This window comes from Oncorhynchus masou, chromosome 1, assembly GCF_036934945.1.
Source record: "Oncorhynchus masou masou isolate Uvic2021 chromosome 1, UVic_Omas_1.1, whole genome shotgun sequence".
In the NCBI taxonomy this organism is placed as follows: Eukaryota; Metazoa; Chordata; class Actinopteri; order Salmoniformes; family Salmonidae; genus Oncorhynchus; species Oncorhynchus masou.
Window position 1 is genome coordinate 59,424,503 of NC_088212.1, and position 20,432 is coordinate 59,444,934.

Below are 20,432 nucleotides of genomic sequence, written 5' to 3' on the forward strand. Positions count from 1 at the left end.
GAAAGTCAAAAAGGGATTGAATGATATATATATATTTATATATATATCTACACAATCTACTCCACACTGTCAAATTGAAAGAACATTCAAGGAAATAGTCCTATTTAATAAAACAAATAAATAATGAAGATGTGTTGATTGCGTCTTCACACCCCTGATTTAATGAGATTTAATGATATTTAATGAGATTCCACTGACTTTGCACAACACTTCGCACCACATAATGTATATCCATTGTTTTTGTCAAAAACCTTGTCTCAGATATTCAAGCAAATTGAAGACATGACTGAGGCTGGACTACTCAGGCATTCAAATGTTTCTAATTGTCCAGCTGAAAAATCTAAACTCTATCCCAGGGTTAATGTTTTCAGAAGACTGACGCGGGGTTTTGTCTAACTTTTTACCTGGGCTTCGCTCCTTTCATATTTCTTTTGATCCTGACAAACTCCACAGTCAGTCCCTGCCGGTGACAGGCATACCCATAACATGATGCTGCCACCCACAATACTTGCCAATGCAGAGGGTTCACTCTGTGTTGTTTTGGATTTCACCCAATCCTGTGGTTTTTAATTTAAGCCAAAACGTTGATTTCTTTGTCATGTTGTCATGCAGTACTACTTACACAATAATATTTTTAAAAATTAAATCAACTTCATATGTGTCATCTCCAACATCACTCCAACATCAACATATGTGAAAATGGCGCGTTTCTAGGTTTTGTCGTAAAAAAACTATAGAGGAAGATAGTGTTTCCAATGACATCATCAACCAATTAGTAGACTATTAGTAGGCAATGACTACTCATAATATTTTTTTTTTAAATAACAGGATGCACACTGATGATGTCATGGGAAAAACTTTTTCTTCCTCTACATTTTTTACTACAAAACATAGAAACTCTCCATTTTCACATAATGCATGTTGATGTTGGGGTGGTGCTGGAGATGACAAATATGAAGTTGAATCATTTTTTATGCTCCTTTAACGGCCCTGTTGCAAACAGAAGGGATGATTTGGAGTGGATTATTTCATCACAGGCTTCTTTCTTTTCACTTTGTCATACAGGTCAGCAATGTGGAGTGAATGCAATGTTGTTTATCCTCTGTAGTTTCAAGTATTGTTGTGTTTTCGGGTATTGTTGGGGCAGCATTATGTTATAGGGTATGCTTGTCATCGGTAGGAATTGGGGAGTTTTTTAGGATCAAAAGAAATAAGAAAATTAACAAAATCCCAGGTAAAAAGTTTGAGGAAAACTCATCTTAGACTTCTGAAAACCTAACCCTTAGATAGTTTTATTTTTCAGGGGGACAATTACACACATTTTAATGCCAAAGACACACCAGAATGACTAAAGAGGTGTTCCTGAGTAGTTCAGTCTCAGTCCTGACTTAAATCTGCTTGAAAACAGAGACAAATTTGGAGTATTTCTGTCCGTCAATGATTCCCAACCAAATTAACTGAGCTTGAGCAATTTTCGCAAACACAAGGTATATATGTAGCCCTAATATTTGTGCAAGGATGGTAGAATCTTATTCAAAATTATTCAAAGCTGTAATGGCTGCCAAAGGTGCTTCCACCAAGTATTAACATACTGTACGGAATCAACACATCTTTTTTTAAATTTGTTTTATTCATTTGGAACATTTTCTAAAATGTTTCTTTCACTTTTAAATGTGGAGTATTTTGTATAGATTGGTAGGGGGAAAAAAACTGTCCAAGGGATGTTTCGACTTTCACTAGCCACTGTATATTCCATTTAGTAGAAGTTTTTATCCAAAGCGACCTACAGTCATGCATGCGTACATTTTCCGTATGGGTGGTGCCAGGAACCCAACCGACTATACTCGCGTTGCAAGCGCCATGCTCTACCAACTGAACAGAGGAACAATCTCTACCGCACCTTTACAGGTCCAGACTGGTACCTGGTACGGCTGGAGCTGACGGTGACTGATGTGAATGACAATGTTCCGGAATGGACCATGGTTCCCTCCCCCTACCTGGCAGTGGTATCTCCCAACGCCCTGGCCGGGTCACTGGTCTACAAGCTCCACGCCCAGGACGGAGATGAGGGCAACAACGGGGAGGTGGAGTACTTCCTGTCTGATGGTAGGTGCTTCCTGTCCAGTGATTGAGCACAATTTCATTGAGTACATCAACTGGCGGCATTGTAATAGAAAGAGAAAAAAACATTATTTTATCTGGTTTTATTTGGTTTTATAAATGCTTTTATACCTTTATGCTTCTAATTTGTCATTTAATTAGATAATCATGTGCCTTATCTTATGTCATATGTGTACAATTGCCAAAGTTCGACAGAATGAAAATGCCTGTGGGTGGCATTGTATATGTGAATCTGTGGGTCAATGACTCTAATATTAGATTCCATCTGAACTTTATTTTCAATGTGTTTTAAAAGGTTCATTATTGCTGTGCAGCTGTCCCTCTAATATGGAACATACCGGACATTCTGTTCTATGAATCAATGACAGAAAAAAAAGTTGTTGTGGCCTGGCTAGTCCAGCCTCCTGCACACACGTCAAAGGTTGAAATCTGGTTTACTGCCCTTCAACATGACCTCTCTCTCCCTTTCTAGTCAGAAAATACCTTCAAATATATATTTAGAAAATAAACTCCTCCGTTGTCTCCTAACTGCAGGTGGTGACGGGCGTTTCGAGGTGGACAGAAAGAGTGGTCATGTCCGGACCACAGGGCTGCCACTTCAGAGGGACAAAGAGTACCTGTTGACAGTGGTGGCTGCTGACCGGCTGGGTAGCCGTAGTCCCCCGGTGGTGGTGTCAGTCATAGCAGGAGCCAGAGCACCACAGTTCTCCAACGCATCCTTCATTATTTCACTACCAGAGAACACACCAGAGGGACAGCCGTGAGTACCACACACACACACACACACACACACACACACACATGCAAAGTCACACACACTCCCATGTGAAGCAAAGGAGGCTAGTGGGAGAAGCTATAGGAGGACGGGCTCACACATATATATATATATATAGTTAATACCGTTCCATTAAATCCATTCCAGCCATTAGAATGAGCACGTACTCCTCCCACCAGATTCCTCTGAGTCTCACACCTGCAAAGTCACACACTCACGCACGCATGCACACATCCATGTATGCACACACACACACAAACAAACACACACATGTGCACACATACATAGTCACACACACACATACACACACGCACACATAGGATCACGCACACACACAAACAAACAATTGCACACAAACACGGATAGTCACGTACATACACATACATAATGTAAAACCAGAGATTATGAAGGTCTAAAAAAACCTTCATAACGGCATGAAAATAATTCACTTGTTTTCACAAATAATTTAAATACATAACCATAGTACCGATTGCCAATGATATGCACACATTATCACACTTTAACAGTGCACATACACACACAATCTCAGACATGTTAATAACGAAAACAATATGCATTGAGCCAAAAGTTCATATAAATCATGCCTACGTAGTTATTCAATATATGACCAACGATTGTTTGTCACACACACACACTCTATATTATAGCCTGTGGTGGTTACTGTAAGGGATTTGACCTTTGGCCTCCTGCCTCCTATAATCTCTGCAGTTGCTTCTCTATTTTGATTGACAGGAACTTACATCACACACCCATCAGTTGAAAGAATAACATCTGTGGTGATTGTTCCTGCTGAGTGCCTGAGGGATGTGTACCACAACACATAACTCCATTGCCGTTGTGGTACAAATTACACAAACAAGAAAACTTTAGTCCTGATTCTACATTTTCCGTCTCTCTGTCTCATCGCTAAACTGAATAACCATGCTAGATGTGTTCATCTCTCTCTCTCTCTCTCTCTCTCTCTCTCTCTCTCTCTCTTACTTTCTCTCTCTCTCTTTCTTTCTTTCTTTCTGTCTTTCTTTCACTCACACGCTCCCCCTCTCCCCCCCTCTCTCTCTCTCTCTCTCTCACTCTCTCTAAACTGAATCATGTATCAATCATTTTCTCAGTGTTTTGTCAGTACAGGAATTTTCAATTGATGTAGTTCTGTCCTTGAGCTGTTTATTAAAGTTCTATATTATGTAATGTTGTGTGTGGACCCCAGGAAGAGTAGCTGCTGCATGAGCGTAAGCTAATGAGGATCCTAATAAATAAATAAATAATTCCCTTTCCTGACCCTCTCTCCGGCAGCTTCCTGGCAACTCCAGCCGTGTCCTTCCAGAAGCAACCAATCAGCTACAGCCTGCTCATCAATCCCAGCAGTCTGTTCAGCATGCAGGCGGACACAGGGGAGATCACTCTGACCAGGACCATAGACTTTGAGATGGACCAGCACAGCTTCCTGCTCATGGTCAGGGCCAGCGAGGACCAGGACAGTCTGAGCAGCGCTGCTGAGGTGGGTCCAGTGTCGATTCAGAATGATTACCTAGCATTCAGTGTGTTTGTGTGTGTATAAGAGAGAGAAAGAGAGGGGGGGGATAAATCATTGAGAATCATTGGGTACATGGAACAGGGGAGATGGATAAATGGAATCCAAGACTGGAAGAGGGACATAATAAGAGTGACATGATCTGTTATAATGTGGCTGTTTGTGAAAACATTCCTGTACTGTCCCACCTACAAGTGTTCTGCAACTGAAAGAGCCTGCATGGTGCGTCTTTCTGTGTGTATGTGTGTGTGTGTGTGTTGTGTATGGGTCCAGGCTGGCCTTGGAACCTCTCTCTCTCTCTCTCTCTCTCACACACACACACACACACACGCACGCACGCACGCACGCACGCACGAACGCACGCACGCACGCACGCACACACACACACACACACACACACACACACACACACACACACACACACACACACACACACACACACACACACACACACATAATGTAACGCCTCTCACAGGGTTCGCTAGGTTATCCTTCTGATTATGAATATCAATTAATAGAGCTGCTAAGATGCTTGAACAGAGAGAACACATGGGCAACGGCTACATGAACAAGAATAATGGGAACATGTATGATGTTGGGTGGTCTAGTTTGTTGTCTCAATGCTGGGGAGATATCCCAGCCTTCACTGCTAATTAAACATGGACGGGGGACCTGGGGGAGAGACTAGCGAATGGCTCCCAGTGTTTCTCTTCTGTGGTGCCCCGCCTCAACATGAGCATCACGCCTAGTTAACGTCAGCAGAAAGACAGACATCTTCACTGCTCAGCCATCCACTGGTCTTCTCTGTCCTCAGGCACAACAGTAGAGCACAGAGCCAAACAAAATGTGGGAACAAACATGAAGGGGAGAGAGAAAAGACTGGCAGCTGCTCCTGAGATCTGTCTAATCCTGTGAGCTTTATGTCCAGAAAGAGTCCTCAGTGAATGCCTGATGCGGAAGAAGACGGAGTGAGGGAGGGAGGGAGGGAGAGTAGGGAGGCTGGAAGGGTGGAGGGGGGGGGGGGGGGACGGAGACGGAGAGATCGAGTGAGAGCAAGAGAGAGAGACGGACAGACAGACACAGAGAGAAAGGAAGCGAGAAGGAGGCTAGATGAAGGGAGAGAGGGAGGGAGATTCTGAAGGGAGGGAGAGCAAAATCTAGACAGAGGCTGGAGGGATGGGAAGGGAGGAGGGAGAGATACAGAGAGAGCCGGAAGGGAGATGTTTTGTGGCCCGTGCTCATGCCCTGCTCCGACTGCCCACACTCCTGTCCTGCCCTGTCCAACCCTTGCTGTCCTGCCCATGCTGTTCAACGTTCATCACATACCTCCAAAAATGTACATCCAAACAGTCAAGCAGTCAAAGCTGCCTCCGAAGAGACTGAGTTGTGAAAAGGCCCTGAACTTTGAATCCGCTTTGTTAATTTGCAGGTAGATTCCAGGCGTTTCTCCTACTGCAGCGAATACTTTGTAGCACCATTAGTTACCTAACCAGCCAGTGACCTGCCCAGCCCCTCCACAACATTCCGATGGTTCCTTAGCCTTATCAGAGCTGACTGGCGCTCACGTCAAATTCAGCCCTCTGTTCCATCACTGCACCGCCCAACTCAACCCTCTCTCACTCTCTCTCCTTCCCCCCCTCTCTCCTCGCTAGCTGCCTCTGGGAGCTCACATTACTGTGCTTCTTCTAACAGAACAGTTGTGTGCTTTGGTGGCGTAGTCGTGGGGTGCGATAAAAGGGGGTCAGCTGATGTTCTTGTTGTTTTGTTCTTCAGAGAGCGCTCTGACTCTGACATCGGAAGAGCGCTCCGAGTCTGACTGCGTGTTCTGCTCCTTAGCTGCAGGCTCTTGGACTGGAAGAGAACAGCTGTTATTGCAGGCAGGCAGCTCTCCTTACCCCCCCTAATGAATAGCAGACCAGAGCAGTGCTCTGGCCGTGGGGCTGCCGTGTTCGCCCGGCAACACGCTGTATTTCATGTCAGCGGTTCTCTCCTAGCAGTCACAGGAGGAAACCAAGGCTGCATTGTGTCTCCCTGCTGGTATTGATCACGAGACCCTCTCACTGGATCGAGAGTCGCCGCACCACAGGTTCCCCGTCTGGTGGCTAGCTGGGTTATTAGTTAACGGGCCTGGGTAAGCAATCCTAGCCTCTATGTAAATCGGTGAAGTGTGTGTCCCTCCGAGCCAGGATAGGGATGTGACTGCTGCTCACGGCAGATAACAAAGAACAGACGCTTACGAACGCACACACCGTTTGAGCACACCGCTAAGCGCTGACTGCATGGTGTAATGAGGGAGGGGAAAGGTGTGGATTCTGGAGGATTATGTTCATTTTGTGTGATAATTATTTTTCTCTCTCTCTCTCTCCGTGGCTGTATCAGTGTGAATTACAGTGAGGAGGACGCTGTAATCCCCTGTTACCTCGCTGCTCCTCTTGCAGAGGAGAGGAAGGGCAGAGGAGGAGGAGGAGAAGGGGTGGAACGGGGAAGGAAATAGCAGTAGCAGAGCATCTCTTCTCTTTTTCTTCTTTTTCTGACCCTGTTGAACCTCTTGGGGGGATTGCTTAACCAGTGCTGTGGAGTTTGGCTCTGACTGTTAGTAGTGAAAGGGCAATCTACTGAAAGCAGCTTTTCTCTCCTGTGATAAACACCAGGGACGATTACTGGCTCTCTCCCCAGACTGGCCACAATCAGACACTTTCACAAGCCCAGATATGAATGACTCTTGCTCCCTGGCACACCCCAAGCTCAAACCTTTCTGCCCTGCAATGTATTATACTTTACCTTCAACTGTATTATACTCACATTTTACTCAGTGTCTCTAGCTCACTTTCTTCTCGGTTTAAATAGATTGTATTAGCTGAGCTGTTAAAAGCAACTCATGGTAAGACAGTTCATTAGGTTTAACAATTAATCTATCAAAGGCCTAAAGATAACTATCAAATTACGTGGAGGAGGAGAATAATTTACTCTCTCTCTCTCTCTCTCTCTCTCTCTCTCTCTCTCTCTCTCTCTCTCTCTCTCTCTCTCTCTCGCACTCTCTCTCTAAACTGAATCATGTATGAATCATTTTCTCTCCTAATTAAACAGGTGCGTGTGATCATCACAGACGAAAATGACTGTGTTCCTGAGTTCCTGCAGTCCATTTACAGCAAAGACAGTGTGCCGGAGACTGTAACCACGGCAACCTCTCTGCTACAAGGTGAGTGGAGCCATACACGTACACTCTCTCTCCCCCTCCATCCTCCCTCCATCCCCCCCTCCACTCTAATGGCCATCTCATGGCCAGGGACAACGTTCAGTTCTGTTCCTAAGACCACACGAAGCTCCACATATTCTCTGTAGTGTAGTCACAGGAGTTCTGTGTTATTCTGTAGTGCTATGTTCACCATGCTGGTGGGTGAGCAACCTTTTTTTAGTCAAGTCTCTCCCTGTACTTGATTTGCGTAGTACCAGAGGTGTACCCTTGCTGATGAACAGCCTTTCTTTGGCAGACATTGCTGTGAGACCACTGTGAGGCAGGTGTGTTTGGAAAAAGGAGCCCCAGCAGGTGTGCTGTGCCTGCTATGCTCAACAGGTGCGTAGGGGCCTACAGTACCTACCGGTGGATGTGACACACTGCAATTATCGCTATGAATCTGAACGTAACAGGACCTTTTCCTACAGACTTGTAAGCAGCCGTGAGAACAGCATATCTGGGTCACATCTATGGGGGCGTGTAAGATCTCAATGAAATTTCAATGAAAGCTTCTTTTTTTTATTCCCTGTGTGTTGGTCCGACGGTTTAAGGTGAAGAAACCGAGATTAGGCTCTTGTTCCTGGGATTAGTGGGTTCCCGAACAGGAGGCTGTGATTGTGTCACAGACAGACAGACAGACAGACAGACAGACAGAGAGGCAGACAGACAGACAGGTAGGCAGGCAGGCAGACAGGCAGACAGGCAGAGAGAGAGAGACAGAGAGAGAGAGACAGAGACAGAGAGACAGACAGACAGACAGACAGACAGACAGACAGACAGACAGACAGAGAGCCAGAGAGAGACAGAGAGAGAGAGAGACAGAGAGACAGACAGACAGAGAGAGAGAGAGAGACAGACAGACAGACAGACAGACAGACAGACAGACAGGAGAGAGACAGGGAGAGAGAGAGACAGAGAGAGACTTTACACTGGACATCATCCGGCTCCATTTTTAGGGCTAGCCCAGGCCACAGCAACAAGCCCTGGGATTGGCTGAAGTGGATCTGAAATATTAGATATATATGGATTTAGGCCGGTTTTAAAGCCGAAGTAGTGACATGGTAAACAGCACCACACATCATGGTTTATTAATCTCTGTCTCCTACAGCTCTGTTCTGTGGTGAGGGCAGACCATAGGAGGCTGTCAGTTAGCCCAACAATCCTTTTAGAGCCTCACTGGCTCAGTATCGATGGATATTCAAATGACCCTCATTGCTAAATCAGCAAGTGCATACTGAGGAAATGAAATATTGACTTTGATTTAAGAAGTCTTCCACAATATATGGATATGTGTCATCAAGGATAATGCTCATCTTTGACAGTGTTGTTGGTGACATTTAAATCCACCGGACGAGGTTCCCGTGGATCGGTGGAGGCCGCTGAACTGTTCAGAATAACGATTCCTCTCCCGTCAATACCACGAATCCGTCCTCCCAAATTAAGGTGCCACCAACCTCCTGTGTCTTGGATGCTGTTGGTCTACATGATACAGTGAGGTAGAGAGTACACTGAATGCAATCTAAGGAGAATAGCAGAATGCAGGAGTTCACGGTGAAAAGGACTAGTTAGCGGAAAATATGCTGATCCCAGACACAGCCCTCTCTATTAGCAAGGCAATCACTCTGACCGTAGCCGTACTCCAGTATGTTTTCAACACAAAAAAGAGACATTTGGGAAAATGCTATTCCTGCGATACAGAAATGTGCGAACATGCATGGAAAAACAATAGTAATTAAGACTAGGGTCACGCGTTGGGCATATTAGTTCTGGTTAGATGATGTTGAAGGACATGTCTTTATCTAACCTCCCCTCTCCCCCCTGTCTCTCCCTCGCTCTAGTGTCTGCCAGTGACTGTGACTCAGACCTGAACGCTGAGTTGTCCTACTACACTCTGAGCCCAGACTTCAGCATCTCTCCCCACGGCACCATTTTCCCTGCAGGGCAGCTGGACTATGAGAGGCCAAACCACCTGTATGAGTTTGTGGTGATGGCTGTGGACAAGGGAGATGTGCCCCGGACAGGTACGGCCACTGTACGCATCCGCATGGCCAATGTCAACGACGAGGTCCCCGAGTTCTCCCAGCATGTGTGAGTACAGTACTGCTTCTCCTCTTCATCACTATTAACATCATAAGTAAGAGCGCGGTGATCACAATCATCGCCATGGCCATCATTATCATCATCATCATCGTCAACGTTTTGTAGAACGCCTATTTCATTATTTTTATTATTCACGTATCTCCCTTCTCTACTCACCATTTTCCTTCCACCCTGCCTGCTCTTCTTGTTGTTAACCCTCACCCGTTGCCTATTTGTCAGCCTAGGCCATGCCATTTCACTTTCCTCTGCTCTGCACAGCTGCCTCCTCCCACAATCCAGTGCAGCTGCAGTTTCCCAGAATTCCACATGGCTGCCAATTCCCCAAGTCCCCTACAGCTGCCGCTGGTCTACAACCAAAACCCCTTCAAAACAAAATACACAACAACAACAAAAAAAGAAACAGAAACTGGGATTTAAACATCTCTATCTGTCCTGTTCCTCTTGGGCATGTTTCCTGCCCTGTATTAGCTCATCCGCACAGTCCTTTTTTTAAATGCCGCATTACCCTGCTGTTCCGGGCCGATCTGTTGTGATGCATTGAGCTGTTTTTTTTTCCCCCTCTGGCATTGCTCTGGCCTGTGGCTCTTTTAATTGGACAATTTTCTGTCAGCTAGCTCTGCAAATTGGTGAGGCAGGTTCAATCAGCCATGCCTTTAGTTGTCGTGGAGAGAATAACGCCAACACCAGGGCAGTGTGTGTGTGTGTGTGTGTGTGTGTGTGTGTGTGTGTGTGTGTGTGTGTGTGTGTGTGTGTGTGTGTGTGTGTGTGTGTGTGCTGAAGTACACGTCTGTTTTTCAGAGAGAGATGACGAGGTAGAGAGAGAGAGAGAGAGAGAGAGAGAGAGAGAGAAAGAGTTGAGAGAGAGAGAGAGAGAGAGAGAGTCAGACAGAGTGAGATAAGAGTGAGAGGGTAGGGGGATAGAGAGATGGAGAGGGAGAACCAACTGCCCACCAGGGATGTCTGTTTGAATCATTCAGGTGAACCAGTGGCATGGACCCAGTGTGTGGGTGTGGCTGGGTATGAATTGCTGATATGGATGCTCTATGTAGATGACTTAGCGTTTAGTAGTGGGATTAATGCTGTGGTGTGGGTAGGTGGATGGGGTTCTGTGTGCTGTAATGGGAGGCTGTGTGTGGGTCTGTGTGTGTGTGTGTTATTGCTTTGTGACACTGTTGGGGTTTTGTGGGAAGAATTGATTTCCTGTCAGCAGGAGCATCACCAGTTTCCCCTCATGCTCTGTACATTCTACAGAGATCTACAGTGAATTGTCATTGTTCGTCTACAGGTATTCTCTAATGTATAAAACAATGATTGACTAACTTTGTGATGGCCGTCAGACTGTTATTTCTATTGGGCTCAATTGGATTTGCCACTCGGTTGGCTCCACGTTGCTGTTCATCGCCATCAGACAAAACCTCACCCCCAAAACAAACTTTTCAGGAAATGTAAAAAAATAAAAATAAACATATTTTCCTATTAACGAACATACAACGAAACTTCAGAAGATATTTTGAATACATTTTTGTGGGCCGAGGCTCATGAAATGTTCAGCGAATATTGAGGGGAGTCACTGCTTTCAATACATGTAAAAAAATATATAAAAAAATATAAAAAATGTATATTTAAAAAAAAAGCCAGAAATAGAGTTTGAAAAAAAAATCGAAAATGGCGTGTTGCTGGTGAAATCGACAAAATGAGACTTGTCACCCAGCCCGTTGTACACTAAGTAGATCATTACAGGGATTGTTTGCTGGCCGACAGTAACCTGAGTGATGAGTGAATTGGATAGGCAGAGAGATATTTATACATGTATTCACAGAGCCCCGGCAATCTGTTGACGTTACAGAAGATGGAGAGATGCTAATGAGCACAAACAACAAGCCAGTCTCGGTCCGGCGCTGTGTGTTTCGTCAGTCGTTAATATGTAATAGATGTTTTGGGTAAATTGGCTAATTATATTGCGGCTGATGTCAGTCATTGTGGAGGGAAAGGGTGTTAAGGATGACAGAGCGTCCGTGTCTCTGGTGTGGTGGAGGCGGGCTGGCTGGTTGGCTGACGGGAGGGAGGATGTAGGAAGACTGATGGAACAGTAGCTGGAATTTGGGGTGAAATGAGATTGATGGGGTAAGATAATGAGCGGGAGAGCTGGCACTGTGTGGGGAATACGCAACCACTGTCTGTCTGCCTGGGCAGGAGCCTGCCGCGTTCGCCATTCACTCACTCACGGCCTCTCCCACAACATGGCGGCCCCACCTGGGAGTTGTCAGTCACTCCTGTGTCAGAACCCCGTCGCCTGGGCCAAAGTCCACGGCGACAGGTGAGAGAGGGACAGCAGCCTGAGTCGGTGCGCGACAACCTTTGAGCGGCGGAGGCAGGTGATGGAGAGGGACAGCAGCCTGAGTCGGTGCGCGACAACCTTTGAGCGGAGGAGGCAGGTGATGGAGAGGGACAGCAGCCTGAGTCGGTGCGCGACAACCTTTGAGCGGAGGAGGCAGGTGATGGAGAGGGACAGCAGCCTGAGTCGGTGCGTGACAACCTTTGAGCGGCGGAGGCAGGTGATGGAGAGGGACAGCAGCCTGAGTCGGTGCGCGACAACCTTGGAGCGGCGGAGGCGGAGGAGGCAGGTGATGGAGAGGGACAGCAGCCTGAGTCGGTGCGCGACAACCTTTGAGCGGCGGAGGCAGGTGATGGAGAGGGACAGCAGCCTGAGATGGAGAGGGACAGCAGTGCGCGACAACCTTTGAGCGGAGGAGGCAGGTGATGGAGAGGGACAGCAGCCTGAGTCGGTGCGCGACAACCTTTGAGCGGCGGAGGCAGGTGATGGAGAGGGACAGCAGCCTGAGTCGGTGCGCGACAACCTTTGAGCGGCGGAGGCAGGTGATGGAGAGGGACAGCAGCCTGAGTCGGTGCGCGACAACCTTTGAGCGGCGGAGGCAGGTGATGGAGAGGCGCTGCAGTGTGGTGGACCCTCTCTTTATTCTTTAGAGACAATGGAGCCCGTGAAAATAAGGTCTTTGAGAAATGTCTTGTGTGTGTGTGTGTGGGGGGGGGGGGAGCAAAGGCTCTTTGAGGCTGGTGACAGATTAAAGGTCGCAGGTGTCTGTTGTGCAGTGGCAGTGGGTGTTGGAGCAGGCAGGTGGTACGGGGGGGGGTCTGCAAGCGGGGACATAAGTCACAAGCATGAAATGCCTGTCGGCACGACTCTGTTACCCATCAATCAGTTGTGTGGGAAAGGACCGGATGACGAGTACAACCGGTCCCCTCTCTCCACATTTGTCACTCTCCGGACACCCGTCCATCTTACTCTCTGCTTCCTTGTCACCATCATTCTGTCCCTTTTCTCCTCCCTTTCCCAAACCTCTCCATTTGTCAGACCATTTGACATGATCACTGATCAGTTGAATTCATTTTTTATTTTGAATGTATCATTGTAGTTGATAATCCTTTTCTAAGACTTTTTAAATCTTCTTTATTTGTTCTGCATAAGCTCCATACAATCATGCCTGCATTCCTATTGAAATACAACTTGGCAGGGGCCCTAATCAATTCAAATCAAATGAAAGAAAGAAAGAAACTGGAACAATGGTTTCCATGGAAATAGTGCATAATGCTCTTGTGTAAGCAATATATGACACATGAAAAGTTTGTTTCATTTCTGCCTGAAGAAATTATATCTTGATTGGGTAATATACAGCAGATCTTCATTGTAGAGAAATTCTGAGCAGCTTCCATCCACTGACATGGGCGGAAAGGAACATAAAGGAAATGTTCTCAGAGACCATGCTCATGCTGTGAGTGCTTTTCCCTCTCCATCCAGCAAAATGATTCCTTTTATACTGACTGAGGAGTGGAGGAGAAAGTAGCAGACAGACAGACAAGACCGACAGACTACAGACGGACTCCCGACAGACAGACTACAGACAGACAGACAAGACCGGCCGACGGACGGACAGAGCACGCTGGCTCGGTAGAAGAGTCCGTCTCTGTCAGTCTGTCAGAGTGAGTCGCTCCTCTGTCCTGTCTCTGCGTCCACTAGCTCTGAGCAGAGTGGAGCGTGGGAGGAATGATGAACGACAACATACTGTGCCCACATTTGAGGCCCTGTTTGTCTTTCCGCTGTTAGACGCGCTCACATCCACGGGAACATTTCAATAGAGATGGAGCGGGAGGGTGATTGGTGAAAGAGACAGATGGGAAGACCGTGGGGCTTATATCTCTGTGTGTGTGAATGTGTGTGTGTGTGTGTGTGTGTGTGTGGGAATGTGTTTGTTTTTGCATTACTATGACTGTTTGCTTGTAATAAAGTACAGTTCTTTATGGGTGTACACAGCACGAGTGATTCTGAGACGGGGGGGATGAGTGGGAGTCTGTGGTAGTGTATGGCCGTCTGTTTACCTTGATGCCTGTTCCCGTGTAGAGGAGAGGAAAAAGATGTTTTTTCTCAGATCAGTGTAAAGGTCTGGAAGTGTTCTTTACATTTACAGGCCTGCTAGATTTGAAGGCAACAAATTGTACAGTATAGTTAGTTTACTGTGGGTATAAAACAAATCCTATTTACTTAACAGCAGTAATGGACCGTCTTCTGTTCTGTCATTACTATCTGGAGCTTATGTAACATAGCCAGTCCTGGAGCTTGCTCTAGGGTTCCCAGTCTAGGGTTCCCAGTCTAGGGTTCCCAGTCTAGGGTTCCCAGTCTAGTGTTCCCAGTCTAGGGGTCCCAGTCTAGGGTTCCCAGTCTAGGGTTCCCAGTCTAGGGGTTCCAGTCTAGGGTTCCCAGTCTAGGGTTCCCAGTCTAGGGTTCCCAGTCTAGGGTTCCCAGTCTAGTGTTCCCAGTCTAGTTGTTCCAGTCTAGGGGTCCCAGTCTAGGGTTCCCAGTCTAGCGTTCCCAGTCTAGGGTTCCCAGTCTAGAGTTCCCAGTCTAGTGTTCCCAGTCTAGGGGTTCCAGTCTAGGGGTCCCAGTCTAGGGTTCCCAGTCTAGGGTTCCCAGTCTAAAGGTTTCCCGTCTAGGGTTCCCAGTCTAGCGTTCCCAGTCTAGGGTTCCCAGTCTAGGTGTCCCAGTCTAGGGTTCCCAGTCTAGGGTTCCCAGTTTAGGGTTCCCAGTCTAGGGGTTCCAGTCTAGGGGTTCCAGTCTAGGGGTTCCAAGTCCAGGGTTCCCAGTCTAGGGGTCCCAGTCTAGGGTTCCCAGTCTAGGGGTCCCAGTCTAGGGGTCCCAGTCTAGGGTTCCCAGTCTAGGGTTCCCAGTCTAGGGGTCCCAGTCTAGGGGTCCCGGGCCAAGGGTTAGCCAATGGAATAGACTGAGAACAGACATAACTGCCCTCCATCGTGCACAATCCCTATTTCCTATATGGCTTTGTGTCTTCAGTGTCATTTTGTGCACTGTAATATACTGTATGTGCAATAATCATTGGCCTTGAGTGTCAGCCCTGAAACTGCAAGGTTGGGGGGGTCATACCAAAAATGGGACTTGATGCCTCTCTGCTCGGCACTCAGCAATCAGGAGATGGATTGTGGGTAAGGCCTTATGACAGACTAGCGTCTTGTGTATGGGGTGTGCTGTACTTGTACATCAAGCTGCCTCATGCTAGGTTAACAGGAGATATGGCTGCTACACCTATTGGCTGTTCTGGCTCAGACCAGGCTCACTTACTGGTAACTTTTTAAATGCACATGTATGACAGGAGTCCTCTCACTTGGCAATGCAGATGTCTGTGTTAGGATACACATGCTTTAGTCTGTATGATTTTTGTTTAGGTGACATGTACCGTATGTGCATTATGTGTAAATTGCATTAAGCCGCTTACTGGTGGGCTGTGATAAACGGAAAACTGAACCGCCTTGTTGTTGAACCGCATTGTTTGATTGGTCGACAAGATGAACGACGCCCTTCGGGTAAACGGCGCGCGGCGGGCCACTCAAGACTTTTGGGACCTCCACAGCCACATGCAAAACTGCTGGTGTTTTGCCGCCTGGCAGCCTACTCCAGTTGAAGTCTATGAGACCTTCGCCGCTTGCCGCCGCCCGTCTGTGATCGTCTTTACGTGTGAATCAACCAGGGGGAAAGAATGTGACTGGCAGTGTGAGATTAAGGTGTTCATGCGTTATTTGTACAGTAGGGGTTTGTTTGTGTGTTTGTATGACATGCTGGGCTTGGCTGATTCTCTCCAGAGTTCCTCACAACGCTGTCATCCAAGTCACTCGTTCTTTCACACTCCACCCCAGCCACTTTGTGTTATCCCTCCACTGTGACAGGCTGCCAACAGCTGTTTACCGACTGCTATCTCCTTAGAATTAGGAATCAGGACTCAGGAAGTCTCCACCTAGGCCCAACATATCATACACTCAACCAATTCTGTTTTTACCCTCCAAACAACAGCTACATAACATGCATTCATCAATCTGTTTGAAATGTTAAAGTGATTCAAATGTGACAAATTTGCAGCCTGGTGTATTATTCACTCATTTTCGCTCTCACACCCTGGATTGTCGCTGGGGAGACGCGAGGAAAGGTGTTGACTTTGGGATGTCTCTCTCTCTCTATCTCTCTCTCTCTCTCTCTCTCTCTATCTCTCTCTCTATCTCTCTCTCTCTCTCTCTCTCTCTCTCTCTCTCTCTCTCTCTCTCTCTCTCTCTCTCTCTCTCTCTCTCTGTCAACAGCTACCGGACCTTCGTCTCGGAGGACGCCGGGCCTAACACCCTGGTTGCCACGGTGCTTGCCAAGGACCCCGACGGCGATGGAATCACCTACAGAATCACAACGGGCAACGACGAGGGCAACTTTGTTATCGACAGCCAGAAAGGTGAGACATATTGTTTACGCCCCTCCCTTCCTCTTCCTCAGTGAGTCCCGCTGCTCTCCCTCTTCCCCGTCCCTTCTTGTAGATATTTCACTAGACCGGTGAAATGAACTGTCCCGAGACACACTTTAGCTGTTGTTTATTTTTAGCGCGGCTGATTTTGTCATTGCAGATGTCATCAAAAGGTTTGCTCCAATGTCCCACCTTAAGTCCACCAAGGAAGCCATTTGAAATTGAAAATTGTGTTAAAGGCCTCAACTAATTTCATAGCCCTCCCACCCTGGGTAAATTGCACCATTGAATCTGCATATCACATTAAAGGGTAATAAAAATGACTTTGACAAATTCAATTCATCTGGATCGTCAAGGTGCAATTTCATTTGTTAATTTCCACTGACGGTAACTGTCAGCAGAAAGGGGAGATTTCTCAACCATATAAAGAAATAAATGCCATATAACCCTGACTGGTACACAAAACTAATAAACTGCTTTTCATCCATGTCACTTCAATTGCTTTAAAAGGCTGCAGAAGCACTCTGTCACTGTCCTCACACATTTGGCTGGCATTTTGTTCTGTGTTGTTTTTTTGTAATGTGTAACTATTATACATGGTAAAATGTTTTCATGCACATCCATGGAGCCCCTGTGATAGGCTTCAAGCTCCTTCCTGTTCTCGGTCGTGTAACTGTCAGACCGGTCCGAATTAGCATCAGTGTATACATCCTGCAGCTACTGTATGACCAGTTTACACACTATTATTGGACCCTATCATCTCTTACACTCACCTATGGAGCTGCCTGGGCTCGCTAGAGGGGTTTAACCCTTGTATTACTCGCATCTTTAAACTGATGATTTGCTTTATATACAAAAAAAACTATTTCAAACTATTCCTCACAGCTTCTTATTTCGTTCAGATCCTTCACTGTTCATACCCATTCACCGCAGCACTCGTTAGTTTAGGAGGCAAAGAATATATTCCACACACACACACACACACACACACACACACACACACACACACACACACACACACACACACACACACACACACACACACACAAGCCCCACCCACATCTCATCACTCTCCCCCCTTTTAGAGATCAAAGTATTTTATTACTTCTCCTCCACGGATCGTCAAATCTCCTCCACTTTCGCGAAATGTCCTCAATCATTCATGGGAGATTTTTTTCTTCTCGGGGACAGATGGGCTGTGTTAATTTGACTGTAACTCAGCGTAGAATACGTTTCCTGAGATTTAATACCGTTTCAAGAATTCAAACAGCAAAGTCAATAAGATGATCACCCTCTTTTTGTATTAAAGACATAAATACGAAGCTTCCGTTCTCAGCACGGGGGGGGCATGTTTACTCCGATAAACAGGTAGATCATGTCTACGGTTAATGGGAACGACCCTTCTCCTTTATCCTTTTTATTGCGTCGTTGTTTGTCTGTGAAGAGCTCATATTGAAGAAGTGTTCTAATTCATCTGCAGGCTGATATAGAAATCCCCATTGGTGTATGAGTCGTAATGGTTCATCATGCCGTCCTCCCTCAGTGCCACTAGTTTAGTGGGAGTTTTGCCGTGCTTGTGATGCGAGGTTTATATAACCCCCCCCCCCCATTGATTCACCCCATACTTCACCCCTTTCTCCCTAGGGGACAAATGTAGTCGTTCCTCCCTCAGTTTCTCTGCCTTTCATGGCTTCATCCCTCTGTTTTGGGGCCAGACGATGATTAGAGTTGGCGTTGAGAGAGGGGCATCGGCTCCCCATCCCTCCCCCCTGCCAACCCCCTCCCCTCCATCATATGAAGCGACGTGTGCTCAGTGACCCCTGGAGAAACATCTTCTCCATCTTTGATGTGCGATGATATGTGCTGGCCGAGTCTCACCGACCATGTTTAGCAGGGTGAGCAAGTGCAGGGACACACACTGCTGTATGCCTCGGCCTGCCTGACCCAGCACGGTGTCTCACACACACACACACACACACACACACACACACGCACACACACGCATGCACACACACGCACACAAACACGCACACACACACACACACGCACACACACACACACACACACACACACACACACACACACACACACACACACACATGTATACAAGCACACACACATATACATTCTTTGACACACACCCATGCGCACAAACATCAATCCCTCCCTCACGTACTGCGGGGACACATATCTTATCGAATGGAAGAGACAGAGACTATATGCTTTTTTTCTTGGAATGTTTTAAAACCTCTTTTTCATTCTATCTCTCAACTCTGGCTGAACCTTTTTCGGAGCAGTCTTTGAAGTCATGTCGAGATGTTGTCATCTTAAGACATTCTCCTCCAGATAGATACTGATGTACGGTAGGCCTCGCAGGCAGTTTTTTTGTTCAATTTGTCACATTCTTCCACAATGTTTTGGTTTGATGTTCCTGAGTGCACACCCAGGTGTGTGCATACACTGGGTGTGTGTCCGTGCGTGACTATGTGTTAATACTACCCCATGTGGCACGCATGTGCAACATAATTCTGTGTGTGTGCTGAGCCATCGTCTCTCTGGGCTGCTGGGAGTATGTGACATGTCCTCCTGAGGCTACATGCTGTCCTTCAACAGGCTCTCTTTTATAGGAACAGCTCCCTGGCCTGTGTTGCAGCTAGACTGCCTCTTATAGGACCAGCTCCCTGGCCTGTGGTGCAGCTAGTTTGTCTCTTATAGGACCAGCTCCCTGGCCTGTGTTGCAGCTAGTCTGCCTCTTATAGGACCAGCTCCCTGGCCTGTGTTGCAGCTAGTCTGCCTCTTATAGGAACAGCTCCCTGGCCTGTGTTGCAGCTAGTCTGCCTCTTATAGGAACAGCTCCCTGGCCTGTGGTGCAGCTAGTTTGTCTCTTATAGGACCAGCTCCCTGGCCTGTGGTGCAGCTAGTTTGTCTCTTATAGGAACAGCTCCCTGGCCTGTGGTGCAGCTAGTTTGTCTCTTATAGGACCAGCTCCCTGGCCTGTGGTGCAGCTAGTTTGTCTCTTATAGGAACAGCTCCCTGGCCTGTGGTGCAGCTAGTTTGTCTCTTATAGGAACAGCTCCCTGGCCTGTGGTGCAGCTAGTTTGTCTCTTATAGGAACAGCTCCCTGGCCTGTGGTGCAGCTAGTTTGTCTCTTATAGGATCAGCTCCCTGGCCTGTGTTGCAGCTAGTCTGCCTCTTATAGGACCAGCTCCCTGGCCTGTGGTGCAGCTAGTTTGTATCTTATAGGACCAGCTCCCTGGCCTGTGGTGCAGCTAGTTTGTCTCTTATAGGACCAGCTCCCTGGCCTGTGGTGCAGCTAGTTTGTCTCTTATAGGACCAGCTCCCTGGCCTGTGGTGCAGCTAGTCTGCCTCTTATAGGACCAGCTCCCTGGCCTGTGGTGCAGCTAGTTTGTCTCTTATAGGACCAGCTCCCTGGCCTGTGGTGCAGCTAGTTTGTCTCTTATAGGACCAGCTCCCTGGCCTGTGGTACTGCTAGTCTGTCTCTAATAGGACCAGCTCCCTGGCCCGTGGTACTGCTAGTCTGTCTCTAATAGGACCGGCTCCCTGGCCTGTAGTACTGCTAGTCTGTCTCTAATAGGATCAGCTCCCTGGCCTGTGGTACTGCTAGTCTGTCTCTAATAGGACCAGCTCCCTGGCCTGTGGTACTGCTAGTCTGTCTCTAATAGGACCAGCTCCCTGGCCTGTGGTACTGCTAGTCCAGGCCGTCCACCCTGGTGAAACCAGTCATTCTGACAAACTCTCTCAGGCAGCCTCCTCCATGGCAGTTAGTGGCCCATCCCCACCACACATGCCCTGCCCCCACGCTGTCACATCATATTATAATTGATT

The 20,432-nt window shown here is 47.2% G+C and overlaps 1 pseudogene; it reads left to right on the forward strand.

Annotated features, from left to right (window-relative positions):
- The window catches only part of LOC135547354 (neural-cadherin-like), a 191,070-nt pseudogene that overhangs the window by 82,275 nt on the left and 88,363 nt on the right, over positions 1-20,432 (forward strand).